This window comes from Cryptomeria japonica, chromosome 11 (genome assembly GCF_030272615.1).
Source record: "Cryptomeria japonica chromosome 11, Sugi_1.0, whole genome shotgun sequence".
Lineage (NCBI taxonomy): Eukaryota > Viridiplantae > Streptophyta > Pinopsida > Cupressales > Cupressaceae > Cryptomeria > Cryptomeria japonica.
Genome location: NC_081415.1, coordinates 63,641,152 through 63,661,176, shown reverse-complemented (window position 1 = coordinate 63,661,176; position 20,025 = coordinate 63,641,152).

Sequence of the window (20,025 nt, the reverse complement as noted above, 5' to 3'; positions counted from 1 at the left end):
CTTGAGTAGATGTGTGTTTATTTTATTTTGTGATTAGTAGATATAATTTGTTATTATTAGTGACAATTATATGCTAACTTGTATCAATGTCATGTTTCTGAACATATGTAGGTTGTGTATGAAAATATTGAAAACATACCTCCTCTACCGAAGACATACATCAAGAGTCCTGCAAAGCTGAAGAGAAAATGTGGAGATGAGGTAAACATGAATAGTTCAATTATAGTTCATTTTTATGTTAACTTTTAAAATGTGAATTATATAATATAACTAATATTAATCGTGGTTTGTTTTTCTTGTGCATGATCCTTCAGAGCCAAGCAGTGTGGCGAAGAGGATCAATTTTGATGATCCATCAGCAGCTTAGGATGTTATAGATAGTTTTGGGATGCTTACATGTCTAGTTGGCATGTATATTTTGTATATGGACATACATTCACGTATTTAAACATACATTTTGTTTCAGTTGGCGTTTATGCCATATTTGTGTAGGGACATACATTTATAATCATTTGATATTTTTATAGATACAGAAGTTGATATTCGATCATATAAATTGTTGCTCATCTGTGCATGGTGTTATCATGGAAATCTTTAATCTTCATTCCAATAATTAACAATGGTTAATAATGGTTATTTAATGAACAATACAATTCATTTCATTTCATCGTAAGTGTTGTTTGTATAATGAACAATCTAATTCATTTAATGAACAATACAATTCATTTAATCAACAATACAATAAAATTCATTTAATGAACAATACAATTCATTCAATGAACAATACAATATAATTCATTTAATGAACAATACTTGATACAATTAATTATTACCCTATGCATGGTCCTATTTTGCCCCCCACCTCAGTCGAATGCTCGGGGTTTTATTAGGTAGCACTTTTCTGGTAGGCAAAAAATTGTCAGTCTCATTCAATCGAATGTTGTCATGTGGCCAATTTCTCATTCATCTCATCACGATGATGAACCGTCAGCTCTGACATGTCTAGTTAGGAATTATTACCCTATGCATGGTCCTATTTTTCTCCCCCACTCAGTCGAATGCTCGGGGTCATACCCTACCGACGTCGTCCCTTGAGCACCCTAAGTACTAAAAATTGTCAAACTTTGATGGGCCCTAACTTGGAATCCATGGCACCTACAAACCATTTGTTTGAACCTATGGGGCCACAAGAGCAGTCCCTATAAAAGCCTATGTTAGTTTTTCAAGTTTCCCTACGGTTTTATTAGGGAAGAAATTTTTCGGTTGGCAAAAAAATCGTCAGTCTCATTCAATCGAATGTTGTCATGTGGCCAATTTCTCATTCAGCTTGTCGCAATGACAAACTGTCAACTCTGGCATGTCTAGTTAGGCATTATTACCCTATGAATGGTCCTATTTTGTCCCCCCACTTGGTCAAATGCTCGGGGTCATACCCTACCGGCATCGTCCCTTGAGCGCCCTAAGTGCTAAAAATTGTCAAAATTTGATGGGCCCTAACTTGAAATCCATGGCACCTATGAATAATCTGTTTGAACCTACGGGGCCATGAGAGGGGTCCCTAAAAAAGCCTATCTCAGTTTTTCAAGTTGCCCTACAATTTTATTAGGGCATCAATTTTTTAGTTGGCAAAAAAATCGTCAATCTCATTCAATGGAATGTTGTCACGTGGCCAATTTCTCATTCAGCTCATCGCGATGACAAACCATCAACTCTGACATGTCTAGTTAGGCATTATTACCCTATGCATGCTCCTATTCCCCCCCCCCCCCCCCCCCCTAACTCAGTCAAACGTTTGGGGCCATACCCTACTGGTGTCGTCCCTTGAGTGCCCTAAGTGATAAAAATTGTCAAACTTTGATGGGCCTTAACTCAAAATTCATGGCATCTGTGAATGATCTATTTGAACCTATGGGGCCATGAGAGGGGTCCCTACAAAAGCCTATCTCAGTTTTTCAAGTTGCCCTACAATTTTATTAGGGCAACAATTTTTCGGTTGGCAAAAAAATTGTCAATCTCATTCAATCGAATGTTGTTGTGTGGCCAATTTCTCATTCAGCTCATCGTGATGATGAACCATTAGCTTCAACATGTCCAGTTAGGCATTATTACCCTATGCATGCTCCTATTTTGGCCCCCCACTTGGTCGAACGCTCGGGGTCATACCCTACCGGCGCTATCCCTTGAGTTCCCTAAGTGCTAAAAATTATCAAACTTTGATGGGCCCTAACTCAAAATTCGTGGCACCTACGAATGATCTATTTGAACCTATGGGGTCACAAGAAGGGTCCCTACAAAAGCCTATCTTGGTTTTTCAAGTTGCCCTACAGTTTTATTAGGCTAGCAATTTTTTGGTTGGCAAAAAAATCGTCAGTCTCATTCAATCGAATGTTGTCACGTGGCCAATTTCTCGTTCAGCTCATTGTGATGACGAGCCGTCAACTCTAACATCTCCAGTTAGGCATTATTACCCTATGTATGGTCCTATTTTCCCCCCCACTCGGTTGAACGCTTGGGATCATACCCTATCGGCGTCGTCCCTTGAGCTCCCTAAGTGCTAAAAATTGTCAAACTTTGACAGGCCCTAACTCAGAATCCGTCCTAACTCGGAATCCATGGCACTGTGAATGATCTGTGTGAACCTACAATGCCATGGGAGGGGTCCCTACAAAATCCTATCTCAGTTTTTCAAGTTGCCCTATGGTTTTATTAGGGCAGCAATTTTTTGGTTGGCAAAAAAATCGTTAGTCTCATTCAATTGAATGTTGTCGCGTGGCCAATTTCTCGTTTAGCTCATCGTGATGACAACCTATCAACTCTGACATGTCTAGTTAGGCATTATTACCCTATGCATGGTCCTATATTTCCCCCCCACTTAGTCAAACACTCGGGGTCATACCCTACCGGCGTCGTTCCTTGAGAGTCCTAAGTGCTAAAAATTATCAAACTTTGACAGGGCCTAAATCAGAATCTGTGGCACCTACAAATGATCTGTTTGAACCTACAGGGCCATGAGAGGGGTCCTTACAAATTCCTATCTCATTTTTTCAACTTTCCCTACGGTTTTATTAGGGCAGCAATTTTTCGGTTGGCAAAAAAATCGTCAATCTCTTTCAATCGAATGTTGCCGTGTGGCCAATTTCTCGTTCAGCTCATTGCGATGATGAACCGTCTGGTCTAACATGTCTAGTTATGCATTATTACCCTATGCATGCTCCTATTTTTCCCCCCCACTCGGTCGAATGCTCGGTGTCATACCCTACCAGCGTCGTCCCTTGAGCACCCTAAGTGCTAAAAATTGTCAAACTTTGACAGGCCCTAACTCAAAATCTGTGGCACCTGCAAATGATCTGTTTTAACCTATGAGGCCATGAGAGGGTTCCCTACAAAATCCTATCTCATTTTTCAAGTTTCCCTATGGTTTTATTAGGGCAGCAATTTTTTGGTTGGTGAAAAAATCATTAGTCTCATTCAATAGAATGTTGTCACGTGGCCTATTTCTCATTCAACTCATCGCGATGATGAACCATCAACTCTGACATGTCCAGTTAGGAATTATTACCCTATGCATGGTCCTATTTTTCCTCCTCACTTGATCGAACGCTCGGGGTCATACCCTACTAGCGTCGTCCCTTACGCACCCTAAGTGCTAAAAATTGTCAAACTTTGACGGGCCCTAACTCAGAATCTGTGGCACCTACGAATGATCCGTCTGAACCTACGGGGCCAAGAGAGGGGTCCCTACAAAATCCTATCTCCATTTTTCAAGTTGCCCTATGGTTTTATTAGGGCAGCAATTTTTTGGTTGGCAAAAAAATCGTCAGTCTCATTCAATCGAATGTTGCTGTGTGGCCAATTTCTCATTCATCTCATCGCGATGACGAACCATCAGCTTTAACATGTCCTGTTAGGCATTATTACCCTATGCATGCTCCTAATTTTCCCCCCCACTTGGTCGAATGCTCGAGGTCATACCCTACCAACGTCGTCCCTTGAGCGTCCTAAGTGCTAAAAATATAGATAAACAAGCATTACACTGTAGACACAAAATGATCATCAATATTTCCATTTATTGTATACACATAATTACCATTACACTTGCATGTGACATCCATGAAGGGATATGCAAACATGATTTTTTTTTCATTATCAATACAACTACACCAATGTACTCATGTACAGATACATTGTATATCATCAATATAACTAAACTAATTTGCTCATGGACATTGTATATCATCATAACAATGTTACATCAATTCACATCCATATACAAATACAACATCCCACTTCATCTACATCACACATCCTCATGTCCAAAGAGAAAACCTAAATTACAGCAATGCCTACATATAAATGAAGACCAAAATAAGTAACCTTTTTATGCGGAATGAATGTGCTACAAGAAACAAATTATAACACTTAATACAAATTAGTTTGGAAAATTATAAATAGATCATTTGAAACATTTTTAAGACGTAAAAGATTGTATAATTACGAAACTTACCAGATTCTCTGCAAAGTATACAAGCATAACTTTGAACAGAGATGCATGTTGATTAAAGCCCTACTCACTGTATTTCTCTGCATGCTTGAAGATGATGGTAGATATGGTCATTTTGAAATAGCATTACATTCACTTGACTTAATGTTTATGCACAAAATTTTATCTCATTAATGCACAAAGGAATATGTACCATCACCAAGAGAGGGTCTTGTCAACGGTGAATGATCTAGCATGAACCTATATTTTTAAGAATTGTTAGTCTACACATAAAATGCATGGATGAACATAAAGGCTTTATGATAGTCACTTCAACTGAAATGCATGATAATAAATTAAAAGGTGGGATTATATACCACAAAATACATCCCTTCGAATTATATCAACATAACCCACTATGTTGACGCAAAAATGATAATGTGATACTGTTGTATATCATCAAAAAAGACCTGCATGAGCATAAAGGTTTTGCGATAATTATATCATCAAAAACTGTCAAATAGTGTTCTCTAATAACAAAAATTGTAAAGCTCATCAAATGCATGATAATAAGTCATGTTGCAAAAATATGTCCCTTTCGATTATATCGAGTGTACCCGCTATGTGCATGCAAAAACCGTGTTGCCAAAAAAAAATGTTCATCAATAGACCTGCATTTTCAACACATCCTTAATATACACGTAACAAACTTGAACATTAAGGTTTAATCATCATTATTTGAAATGAAATGCATGATAAAAAAATAAGGCACCATTAAAGACCTACTACTCAAGTGTGCCTGAAGGGTCATCTCCTTGCTTAAGAGTATCCAGTATTGCTTCATGATCAGTAGTAGTCACTATCCATAGCTCTTTGGTCTTTGGTTTTGTTTGATGCTTCAACAACTTGACATTTGTAGCTATAATAAGGTGTGAATACATTATAATGATTTTGTGTCTCTCATAGTCTTCTAGTGCAGGTATGCCATTCTTTCTGATCATGTATGTCTGCAACCAAGTTCCCACAATAACAACTAAACCTGTAGGATATGTGAACTTGTCATCATTTGTCACTGGTTGTGTTAGCTTTTGTTTTCCCTGTACACATCGTGCCAACCATTATTCTAATCTCTCTTCATTCCCTTGTGGTGCAACAACTACAAAAACATGTCCTAGTTGTACAAGATCTGATAGATGGTCATATTCATGTGAATTTTCCATGTCATCATTTGACAAGGATATTGTTTGAGATAAAGGAGTTACATAGTGGGGAACCCACGTATCAACCCACTCACTTGACTCGCACTTATCCCAATCACACTGACCACAACTCTGACAAAAACAAGCCAATGCTCATCTCCAAATGGTCCATGTACTTGCATCTGAGGTGAGAAATGAATGCATCTTTGAAGAATCTTTAATTGTTTGACAATCCAATCTATATCCCACTATTCCCTCCTCAACCAACCAAAAGAATCTGGTCACTACTGAATCAAGAGTACCTCCATGTGTCAATGTTGAACTACACCAATCAATAATAGAATGCGCATCAAAGAAATTTGCACCTGAAATGCTCAATTGCTCCTTAACTAGAGCGCTCTTCAAACATGCACCTGCTCCATCATGCTCTTCCTTCCCATGCCCTGCCTCAAAAAAACACCAAATATGACATCTACACCTCTCTACATGCATTCTACTCAACCAATAAAACATACAGGCATTCTTGAATTGACCTGTACAGTTATTTGACCATATTATATGTTGGTCAATTGCAATATCTTTCTCATGCAAGCACTCAAAAAAATTCTTGAAAGAATGTTGCACATACTCGGAGGAGTGTGATCTATCATCACTCATATAAAAATGATACTCCCTGATTATCTTCCTGTCCTCTTTTGTACTATCAGGAGCATGTCTATATGTAATGTGAACAAAAATAGCAATCTAGACTTAATTGTAGTACTGAGATTGTACCTCATTTTGTGGTTGCAATGTATAGTTCTCTGCAAAATCAACCATCGATACAATAGTGCCAATTGGGAAAGAGTTCTTACACATCCTAAACTGTTGATCCAACCACTAAGATCTATGGGTGTGCCTTGCATACTTGTAGAAAATATTTTCTTAAAATCTAAAATAAAATCAGCAATACTCACTTCTCTTGAGACTAATTCACATCTAGAACCTTCACCTCCACTCTTCAAAGTATATTTCATTGTCTCATATATTTTTTTCTCAACATAATTCTTTCCAAACTCGTGTTCACTGCCCTCATGAAAACATGAAACAAACTTTGACAACCCACCACATTCTGAGCACTTGTCATTCAAACAATCATTTCTATAGAAATAGCAGCCATCATCTCTAGGGCATAAAAATAGATCTTGCAAGTCTCTTGATGATCTCGGAAATAGCATTACACCACACTCCTGCAACATCTCATTAGTATGCATCGTAGAACAAATATGACATAAAAGTTCATGGTACATTGAAAACTCCACATGGTACTTGCAACAACAAGTATTGCGAATCTTAAGAGGAACACAATAAAATGGTTTCAAAGATTCAAAGGCCCTTTGTGATATTTGCAAAGTTGGATGTACTTCACAAAAAAATTTGTACAACATTGTTTGGCTTGATTCCAAGAAATGTTTGGGATGTGGTGTGAGGTCTCGGTTGTCAATTCTTAATTTCAAAATGTCCTTTACATTGGGTGACACTCTAGAATTAGAGTGCCAAAATTGTTGAATCTCCTCCTTCACATTGTCAGTCAGCTTTCTATCAACACGTGGAAGCCTCCCACCAAAAGCCCATGTATCTTGTTGAAGTGGATAGTCAAGTCTTTGTCTTTGTGCAAGTGCTCTATCCAAAGTTTTATGGTTTATGTTAAAATCAACACAAGTTTGTCTCATTTGACGAGCCTTCCTGAATTGATGGCTTACTAAGGAGGTTGTAATCACTCTTCGAGTGGCTCTCTTATCTCTTTCTTTGGTATTCTTTCCAATAGAATTGAGAGCATCAAATAGATTTTTTGCAATAATAGAATTTCTCTCCATCTTCTTGTTCATACGAATCTTCAATTTGTTTAGCAATGGTCTCATCTTTATCATCTTTAGCAATTGAACAAAGAGTTGGCATTTCTCAGTTAATGTCTTATTGCTAAAATTTTGGTTGAAAAGTTGTGTAGCCCACACTCGAACGGTTCTTGTTGAGCTCTTGCCTTCAAGATTTGCAATAATGTTCTCATCAATTTCAAATAACCATTTTGGGGTTCTTGAAGGTCTTGGATTTGGAATTTGTCTTTCATCCATGAGAGGGTCTTCATTTCTAAAGTAATTAGGTGTTACATATGGTTCACTTGGTTGAGCAAGTCCACCTTCAATGTCAAATTTTTCCACATTTTCAACTCCTATGTCAAAATTTTCCACATGTTGATCATTTTCATTATCACTTTCAACATTTTCAAAATTTTCACTTTCAAAATCTACATTTTCATTTTCAATAACTTGTGGCACACTTTCAAATTCAATTTCCTCTTCACTTGAAGCAACATTAGCAATATTTAACATACCTTGTCTTCTCCTCCTATGACATTCTCTATCTCTTTCTCTATACACTTCAATTTGGTCATTTGAAAGTTTTCTTATGCGTTTAGACTTTCGACGACTACTACTCCCCATTTACATCCACACAAATGCTCCTACATGATTGACAATGTAAGATTTTACTTTAAGAATCTCCCAAAAACACAAATTTGTCTCAACCTATCTGAAAACCCATGATCGTTGACAGAAAATAGAATATACAGACTGTGGGCCATTGGAATCCAAAAAATGGCCCACAAGGCTCTTTTTTATTTACAAAAATTGGATATCTGATAAAATCGGATATCCGATTTTAATGTATAAATTTGTGGTCCCAAAAGTTTTTCCCATTGCCACCCTTTTTTTTACTGTTGCCACATTAATGGCAATGGCAGAAATTGGATATCCAATTAAATTCTATATATGACAGAGAGAGAGGAGGAGAGGGAGAGACAGACAGACAGATAGACCGATAGACAGAGATAGAGACAGAGACAGAGATAGAGACAGAGAGAGATAGAGAGAGACAGAGACAGAGACAGAGACAGAGATAGGGAGACATAGAGAGATAGAGAGATAGAGAGAAGGAGAGGGAGAGGGAGAGGGAGAGGGAGAGAGAGAGATAGACAAATAGACAGACAGACAAACAGATAGATAGACAAATAGATAGACAGACAGACAAAGAGACAAAGAGAGAGAGATTAGGGGAGAAAGAGAGAGAGGAGGACAAGGAGAGGGAGAGAGAGAGAGAGGAGAGGGAGAGAGAGATTAGGGGAGAGATACATTAGGGGTCATATGGTGTCCTAAGGGGTCATATTGTGTCGGACGACACCTTAGGACACCATATGACCCATAACGACACAATTGGGTGTCTTAAGGGGTCATATGGTGTCCTACGACCCCTTAGGACACCATATGACCCCTTAAGACACCATATTTAGTCGTTATGGGTCATATTGTGTCCTAATGGGTCATATTGTGTCATATGACCCCTTTAAGACATCATATGACCCCGAAGGACACCATATGACCCCTAATGACACCATATTGGGTCACTTTGGGTCATATGGTGTTCTAAGGGGTCATATTGTGTCCTACAGCCCCTTAGGACACCATATGACCCATAACGACACAATTTGGTGTCTTAAGGGGTCATATGGTGTCGTAGGACACCATATGACCCCTATGGACACCATATGACCCCTAACGACACCATATGCTATCATAAGGGATCGTATGTTGTCCTTAGGGGTCATATGGTGTCCCATGAACCCTTATGACCCCTTAGGACACCATACGATCCATTATGACACCATATTGGGTTGCTTTGGGTCCTATGGTATCCTAAGGGGTCATATTATGTCCTATGACCCCTTAGGACACCATATGACCCCTAACAACACCATATGGTGTCATAAGGGGTCTTATGGTGTCCATAGTGGTCATATGGTGTCCTACTACCCCTTAGGACACCATATGACCCCTTAAGACACCATATTTGGTCATTATGTGTCATATTGTGTCCTAATGTGTTATATTGTGTCATATGACCCCTTTAAGACATCATATGACACTTTAGGACACTGTATGACCGCTTAGGACACCATATGACCCCTAATGACACCATATTGGGTTGCTTTGGGTCATATGGTGTCCTAAGGGGTCATATGGTGTCCTAAGGGGTCATATTGTGTCCTATGACCCCTTAGGACACCATATGACCCATAACGACACAATCTGGTGTCTTAAGGGTCATATGGTATCGTAGGACACCATATGACCCCTATGGACACCATGTGACCCCTAACGACACCATATGGTGTCATAAGGGGTTGTATGTGTTCCTTAGGGGTTAGATGGTGTCCTATGACCCCTTAGGACACCATACGACCTATTATGACACCATATTGGGTCGCTTTCAGTCCTATGGTGTCCTAAGGGGTTATATTATGTCCTACGACCCCTTAGGACACTATATGACCCCTAACGACACCATATGGTGTTGTTAGGGGTCCTATGGTGTCCACAGAGGTCATATGGTGTCCTACGACCCCTTAAGACACCATATGACCCCTTAAGACACCATATTTGGTCATTATGGGTCATGTTGTGTCCTAATCAGTCATATGACCCCTTTAAGACATCATATGACCCCTTAGGACACCATATGACCCCTAATGACATCATATTGGGTCACTTTGGGTCATATGGTATCTTAAGGGGTCGTATTGTGTCCTATGACCCCTTAGAACACCATATGACCCATAACAACACAATTTGGTGTCTTAAGGGGTCATATGGTGTTGTAGGACACCATATGACACCTATGGACACCATATGACCCATAATGACACCATATGGTGTCATAAGGGGTCGTATGTTGTCCTTAGGGGTCATATGGTGTCCCATGAACCCTTATGACCCATTAGAACACCATACGACCCGTTATGACACCATATTGGGTCACTTTGGGTCCTATGGTGTCCTAACGGGTCATATTATGTCCTACAACCTCTTAGGACACCATATGACCCCTAACGACACCATATGGTGTCTTAAGGGCTCCTATGGTGTCCATAGTAGTCATATGGTGTACTACAACCTCTTAGGACACCATATGACCCCTTAAGACACCATATTTGACCGTTATGTGTCATATTGTGTCATATGACCTCTTTAAGACATCATATGACCCCTTAGGACACCATATGACCCCTGATGAAACTATATTGGGACTCTTTGGGTCATATGGTGTCCTAAGGGTTCATATTGTGTCCTACGACCCCTTGGGGCACCATATGACCCATAACGAAACAATTTGGTGTCATAATGGGTCATATGGTGTCGTAGGACACCAGATGACCCCTATGGACACCATATGGTGTCATAAGGGGTCGTATGTTGTCCTTAGGGGTCATATGGTGTCCCATGAACCCTTATGACCCCTTAGGACACCATACGACCCGTTATGACACCATATTGGGTTGCTTTGGGTCCTATGGTATCCTAAGGGGTCATATTATGTCCTATGACCCCTTAGGACACCATGTGACCCCTAACAACACCATATGGTGTCATAAGGGGTCCTATGGCATCCATAGTGGTCATATGGTGTCCTACTACCCCTTAGGACACCATATGACCCCTTAAGACACCATATTTGGTCATTATGTGTCATATTGTGTCCTAATGTGTTATATTGTGTCATATGACCCCTTTGGGACATCATATGACACCTTAGGACACCATATGACCGCTTAGGACACCATATGACCCCTAATGACACCATATTGTGTTGCTTTGGGTCATATGGTGTCCTAAGGGGTCATATTGTGTCCTATGACCCCTTAGGACACCATATGACCCATAACAACACAATTTGGTGTCTTAAGGGGTCATATGGTGTCGCAGGACACCATATGACCCCTATGGACACCATATGACCCCTAACGACACCATATGGTGTCATAAGGGGCCGTATGTTGTCCTTAAGGGTCATATGGTGTCCCATGAACCCTTATGACCCTTTAGGACACCATACAACCCATTATGACACAATATTGGGTTACTATGGGTCCTATGGTGTCCAAAGGGGTCATATTATGTCCTACGACCCCTTAGGACACCATATGATCCCTAATGACACCATATAGTGTCATAAGGGGTCCTATGGTGTCCATAGCGGTCAAGTGGTGTCCTACGACCCCTTAGGACACCATATGACCCCTTAAGACACCATATTTGGTCGTTATGGGTCATATTATGTCCTAATGGGTCATATTGTGTCATATGACCCCTTTAAGACATCATATGACCCCTTAGAACACCATATGACCCCTAATGACACCATATTGGGATGCTTTGGGTCATATTGTGTCGTACAGCCCCTTAGGACACCATATGACCCCTATGGACACCATATGACCCCTTATGACACCATATGGTGTTATAAGGGGTCGTATGTTGTCCTCAGGGGTCATATGGTGTCCCATGAACCCTTATGACAACTTAGGACACCATACGACCCATTATGACACCATATTGGGTCGCTTTAGGTCCTATGGTGTCCTAAGGTGTCATATTATGTCCTACAACCCCTTAGGACACCATATGACCCCTAACGACACCATATGGTATCATAAGGGGTCCTATGGTGTCCATAGTGGTCATATGGTGTCCTACGACCCATTAGGACACCATATGACCTCTTAAGACATCATATTTGGTCGTTATGGGTCATATTGTGTCATATGACCCCTTTAAGACATAATATGACCCCGAAGGACACCATATGACCCCTAATGACACCATGTTGTGTCTCTTTGGGTCATATGGTATCCTTAGGGGTCATATTGTGTCCTACAACCCCTTAGGACACCATATGACCCATAACGACACAATTTGGTGTGTTAAGGGGTCATATGGTGTCCTAGGACACCATATGACCCCTAATGACACCATATAGGACACCATATGACCCCTAACGACACCATATGGTGTCATAAGGTGTTGTATGTTGTCCTTAGGGGTCATATGTGTAATACCCTAAAATTGGTCATCTAAACCATGCGCCCCTAATTTTGACAACATCACCAAGGTCCTAACCAAAGGCAATTAAATCAATCTTGAGCACATAATTAATTCTTTAATTATCAAATATCACATGGCAAAATCAATTACTCAATATTAATTAAAAATTTATTTAATTAATTGAATCATTCCAAGAATATTCAGTTTTGATCAATTATCCAATTTTAATTTATTAAATATCCTTGCATATTTAATTAATTAATAAATTTGCCATTCAATCATGCAAAAAGAATTAATTTATTACAAAAGAAGAATTTATTACAAAACAAGAGTTGAATTGAAAATTAAATAAAAGAATTGAATTGAGAGAAATCAAACTTGAGATATTATTTCTTTTTCTAAATTGAGAAATTGAAATTAGAAAAGCAATTAATTGAATTATTGAATATTCTCTTAAATTGGAACTCAAAGCTTTTCAGAAAAAGAAGTTCAGTTGCATTACAAAGATCTTTTTCCTGAATAAATCAAAGAATTATCTATTTTTATCACAAATGCATGGAATTAATTTAATATTCTTTTCCAATGCAACTTGAACTTCTAATTTGAATGCATTTCAGTTAAACTATAATTGGAATCTATCTCAAGGTTAACTGAACCTGATTTCTAAATTATTTTCAATTAATCCTAAATTGAGCTTTTCATCATCTCTCTTCAAGATTTTTGAGAATACGTCATTATTATGCTGATTTTTCTCTGGAGTCATTGATATATTGTTCTTTTTTTAGATTATTTGCATCCATATTTAGTTTATCCATTATTGCTTGAATTATTCATCCATCTTGCATCCATTTATCTTAATATCATGCTCATATAGATTAAATCCTTCATCTTGGTGTAGTCTAGTCACTCATATTGCTTACAAAATCTGAGAGCAATCTTATACTCGCATCTTTTAGAAGGCAATTGGTCGCTTTGTCATGGTTTTCTTATTAATGCTTATATCTGACTAACCATGCATAGAATGACTAAATTGAAGTGTTGTGTATTACAGATACAGATCCTTATCCCACTTTTCACACACACATTTCTGGCACCCACCGTGGGGCAGAAGACTATATTTTTCGGCCTCCAAGATTGATTTTTTTATTTTTGTTATTTTTCAGGTTTTTCAACTTTTTGGATTTTCAGCTGTACAGTCTCTCTGTCATCTCGTACAACAATTTTCACAACCTGAAATGATAAACTACAAGTTTTGTACAAACTGAAATATCCTATCGTACGAGAAGGTCCTCTGTCGTACGAGCATACATCATCAGCAATCTTCTTTTGTACGATATTGAATCCTGTCTCGTACGAGTCGAGAATCTATCATACGATTCTGTATTTTCTGGTAAAAAGGGCAAATTTCATGATTTCCTCATTTTTGATTGATTATTCTAACGACTGACCCTGACTGTTTATCTATCTGTCTCAGAATTTTTCACAGCCTAACTAGTTTTTGCAGAACGCTTGTCAAAGAATATGCTTGTCGCACAAAGACAATATGACTACTGATTTGTTGTCTTTGCAGGTTGCCTGAGGAGAATCGACTAAACATCATGTATTCTTTAAATTCATTTTTAGGCACCTAACTTGCTATCTGATTAATGAACAAAATCTATTTTTTGTGTTTTAGAAAAATCTAAGAGGTAGGAGAGTATGCTCTTGTCTTCTTCTAGACAATTAGAAATCTAGACCCTTGTGTATATGGTGAAAATGGATGACAACAATATTGAAAGACTAAATGAATTCAACCACAAAACCCTAGCCTAACCACAACAAAGATCCACCATAACATATGAAGATTACCTAAGACAATGAAAATCAAATGAAATCACAAAGATTATACCATCACATGTCCAATAGGGTTTGGATCTCCATTCTTCCTATCTCCATTGATCTTGCTTGATATATTTGCTCTCAGATTTTATATGTGCACAAGAGCTCAACAAAGAATGAAAATGTGGTTGCAAGTAGGATCGCATATGCAAGTGCAAAGGCATAGTGTAGTCGAGTGCGCAATTGAGTTAGCGAGTGAGTCGGGGTTTGATAATGAATGAAGCATCTCCTTATATAAAAGACACTATAAGAAATGGAGGGATAATATTGAGAGGTGTAAAAGAGGTCGGCTATGATTAGAGGGTAGGTAAAGAAAATAATAAAATAATAAAAGGGGTAGGTAGTGTAGGAATTAAGAGATGAATGACATGTGTCATGGGTAGAAAAGGCTAATGAATTAATTAAATAAATAAAGATTCATTTAATTAATAGAAGAAGTGGGATCAATTAAATAAATAAAGGTATTTATTTAATTTAGGAAAAGGGTAATTCAAATAAATAAGTGTATTTATTTAAATGAGAAATAAGGCTAGAAGAGGATAAATGAATTAATTAAATAAATAAAGATTTATTTAATTAATAGAAGAATTAAGCGAAAGTAATTAAATAAATAAAGATATTTATTTAATTAGACATGACAATTTTAGGTGTCTACATTTTGCCCCTCTTTGAGACAATGTGGCTTGTCGCGTTGTTTCAAAGAAGATAATATGAACTAATACAAAGTTTCCCCAAGATGGGAATGATATGCCCCCTCGAGAGATTGGATGAAAATGTCTAGAAAGATCGTAGACAATCTCTCGATAAGAATGACGGGATAGAATGGACTGACCGGATAGAGTGACAAAGTCACGGGAGAAGAAGACTGACACGGGAGACCCGAGTTAGGGCTAGGGCTAGAGCTAGGGTAGTTTATAAGATAGACCACAAGGGGAATACATCCTCATTGTCATCCACACATCCAAGAGATCAGAGTGCAGAGAGAGAATAGAGCATCAGTAGTCAGTAGTAATGGCAATGGTGCATAGATTCGATCGCGTTCGCCGATTTCAAAGGCCAGCAGATGCAGGAGAGCTGGTGAGTACTGCAAAACCTCCTTTTACTTTGTAGTAATAAATGTTGTCATTAATGCATGCTAGGTAGTGCAATAAATGCACTTTAGGATAATGTCAGAAAGTGTCAAAAATGTGCAGGCGTGTCTATGTTGGCTAGGCGCGTCTGCATTGGTGTCAGGCGCGTCTATGCTGGGAAAAGCATCTATGCAAAATGCGAGCACGTCTATGTATTTCAGGTGTGTCTGTGTCTTGTGGGTGCATCTATGTCGGATAGGCATGTCTATGTAGAATAGAGGCACGTTTGTGTATTTCAAGCGCGTCTGTGCAGAGCAAGCGCATTTATGTCTTCTAGGCCAAATCGATAGTTCTGTGATGAACATACGTTATCGATTGAATAAGCTGCTGAGAGGATACACTCAAACAGGTCCTCTAGGGAAGACTTAGGATAGGTCGAGGCACTTTGTGATGAACACAGAGTACCAAGATAGAGTACTTTGTGATGAACAGGGAGTACTTAATATGAGCAGCACTTTGTGATGAACAGTGAGTGTGAATATGAGAAGCACTTTGTGATGAATAGTGATTGCAAATATGAGCAGCACTTTGTGATGAACAGTGAGTGCAAATGCATAGTACTTTGTGATGAACAGAGAGTACCACTAAGATAGATAGCAACACTTTGTGATGAACAGTGAGTGTCACTAGAATAGAAGCAACACTTTATGATGAAGAGTGAGTGTCACTAGACGTAGTACTTTGTGATGAACAGTGAGTACCACTAGGATAGATAGCAACACTTTGTGATGAATAGTGAGTGTCACTATAACAGACATGATTGATTTTCTTTATTGTAGGATTACTTGCCTATGTTGGAGTCACGAGAGAGATTCCCATCAACTCAGAGGTAACAACTAGATCTGACAGTCGAGGACAAAGCTACCATTGAGGTTATGGTCTTGTGACATATTCTGTTTGTGCCTGAGTTTTGAGCAAATATGGGTTTGCTAACTGTGCTAGCTGAGAGGTGGCATTCTGGGACATGCACGTTCCATTTGTCGATGGGTGAGATGACAGTCACCTTTGAGGATGTGTATAGGATATTGCAGATACCGGTCGATGGGGAGTTAGTTCCTTATGATCAAGACGGAGACAGGGAGGCCCTGAGATGAGTGTTCGAGGACCCAGGACTGGATATGAGGGCTGGACATGTTGCTTGGGATACTATGGCAGTGACAGGACTGGCGCTACCAGTAGTGCTAGGAGGAGTGATCAGTGGGTTCCTATGTCCAGACAGGGTGACACGAGGGTTGGCTGTGGGCTGGGGGAGCACCTTGGAGACACTAGTTACACAGCATACCAAATATGCCTGGGGACCATGCATGCTGGAACACTTATACTATGAGCTGCATCAGTTTGTTTATCATGGATCCATAGGATTGGGCTGCGGAGTTACATTACTACAAGTTTGGGCATATGAGCATCTGTTAGTGACACGGCCGACACATATCAGAGGCAGGGGTCATGGATGTAGTTTTTTTCATTTGTATGATATGATTACCTCATAGCCACGGATTGGTAGGTTGGAGTATTGGCATTGAGTTTTGGATGAGATCGACACTGTGATATGGAGGTCATACCGAGAGTGCGAGCAGTGGGAGGATGCTGTAGTAGAGTTACCATACACCTTCCAGAGCATATATCTGATTAGACGGATGCCCTATGTATTGGAGAGGCAGCTGGTAGACAGAGTGGGAAGGCAGTTTGGCAGGATTCAGCGTATGCCATGGGGTTCAGGTATGTATGCGCAGACAATACAAAACCAGGCACACTTTGGGCCAGTGTTGTCATATGATCAGGCCGTGATGCAGCTCGTAGAGATGATTCCCTTTCCATGGGATATGTGGCAAAAGATTGAGGATGTCAGGATGGATGCAGAGTACACTGCATACTGGGCTGAGCATCCATTCCCATGCTTTACAAATCTAGGAGAGCTGATAGATGGGGATGGCAGAAGAGATGACGATGATGACAGATATGGTGGGGGTAGAGGCCAATGGAGGAGGTGAGATGTGGTAGGAGAGAGGAGAGTGGCTCCACGGAGAGAGGAGAGGAGAGATAGGCTCGGGTGGTGAGGGGTCACGGTGGGTTTCCAGTATAGGTGCTAGCAACATAGGGTCCTAGATAGGTGCAGGGACAGGGATAGAGATAGAGACAGGTACAGGAACATGAGTAGCCACAGGTAGAGGCACAGGCACAAGCACCAGTACAGGGGGAGCCATAGGAAGAGGGGGTTGAGGTAGAGGAGGATGAGCTACTAGCGCTGAGGGAGATCTACCAGGGACAGGCAGATGAGATCTAGGAGCTGGAGAGGAAGAGGGATTGACTCAGGAGGTAGCTCAAAGACACTGAGCGGGAGAGAGATCAAGCTATCCAGTGCTACACTAAGGCTAGGAGGTAGTGGCAAAGGACACAGGGGCTAGATACACCTATTTTCTATAGGCAGGGGAGGAGATTGGTTACTAGCAGGATCTCTATTATGGTGCAGTGCCACCAGATCAGAGGGCTAGGAGCTTCCGCAGACCATCGCGGATAGCAACGACCACTGGAGGGAGTCACAGGAGACAGGCATCTAGCGGTGGGGTCATGGGTCCTCCACCACCACCAGATAGAGGGGATAGGAGAGATGATCTTGAGGTGGGTCCTTCCAGGGCTCAGACTCCATCGAGGCCAGGTGGCTCCAAGGGAGGGAGTTCATCATAGCCTGAGAGGGCTCCCTATGTATCAGTTTTGTATCATGATGTATTTTGATGTAGACACCTTCGGGTGATTGTAGCCATATGATTTTGACATCATTGTATTATGACACTTTATGAGATATATATATATATATATATATGAGATGATTCATCATTGTGGCAGGTTATATGCATGTGTACCTATGTGATGAGATGTTTCTATGTGATGCTTCTATATGATGCTTATGTTATGTTTTATGGATGATAATTATAATATGAATGCAAATATGTACATGATGAAATGCAATATATTTTTGTTCTTTTTTGTTTTATATGTTTATGTAAATGCAAATGTGAATGTATGCAATGTAGATGAATATGATAATGCAAATGTAAAATGTGCTAACCATGTGTTGTGTGCAGGATGTGATACAATGATGTAATTGTGATTTCTATATGTAAGAAATGCTTATATGTGGTAATGTAGGTGCAAACTACATGAAATGCAAATGTTTTTGGTGTGTCATTATACTCAGTCATGTGATAGCAGGCTATACGAACTCAAGAAGGGTGATGGAAGTCAATCAAGAAAGGTGTATGAAAGACAGAAGATATGAAAGTGAAAGAGCTTCTTGTGCATTATCATCATTGAGATTATTATGGAAAAATAGGTTATGACAATCTAGGCATATGTTCGACCCAGAAAATCATTGTACCCATTTGCATGGAGATAAGACAGTCACAAACAAGGAATGCCCCAATTCATACTAGACTCACAATGTCCTCATATCCTTGGACAAGTCATAGCATTACTAAGAGACAATCCATAGACAGCAATAGAAAAATAGGTGACAATACCCCATCCTCACCTTTCTAGTCAAAGACATCCTGGAGATAGAATCTCTAGTCAAAGACATCCCAGAAAAGCTAAAAGACATGTCACCAAAAAGATAAAAATCAAAAGAAAACCAAGACTCGACACCAACATCCACTGTAGTCCTCAAGTTTAGTGTCTCTTGTCACTTGTATAATTCTATTTGATTGTGGTCACAATGTTTACTTTCACAAAAGGATAGATAGCACTAAACCATAATGTTGTCTAAGTATGTTGAATGATTTGATTTGTTGAATCCCATTGTTGCTGCTGTGTCTCATCTAAAACTGACTGAATCCATGAAACTAATACTTTATTGCAGAGAAGACAAAACCTTATTGCGGATCGACGATGCAAATGTTGCTTTATTGTGGATTATGCACGGATAGACTGAAGAAATTTGGAAGAAACTATACTCCTTAGAACGTGTGATGCTCTCAGTTCCACACCCATTACTAGACATAGGATTTTCCTTAGCCACAGATAAAAGCTGATTTATTATGGATGAAAAGTGGTGAAAAAGGGGGGGTTATTATGAATGGCAAACCAATCTTAGGTAGATCAATAAGAAGCCATGATGGGAATGTGTAAGTTTGTTATGAATGGATAGGCTGTGAGTGTGTGCAAAGTGAAGGATGAAATGGAATCCTAAAGGAAGGAGGAGCAATGTCTCTACGCATGGCGTCAGTGACCCAGTTTTTACCATGGTACTTGCCCAAGGCACCACCAAGGTGGTTTTCACCATTGGATGAAATGTTTTCTCTTTACTTTTTTTGATTTTTCAATTTTTTTGTGTCACAAGGCACCTATTTGCCAGGTTTTCACCAAGTAACGAATTTTTATGTTTTATGATTTTTTTGTATTTTTGATAATTTTTTTATTTTTTTTGT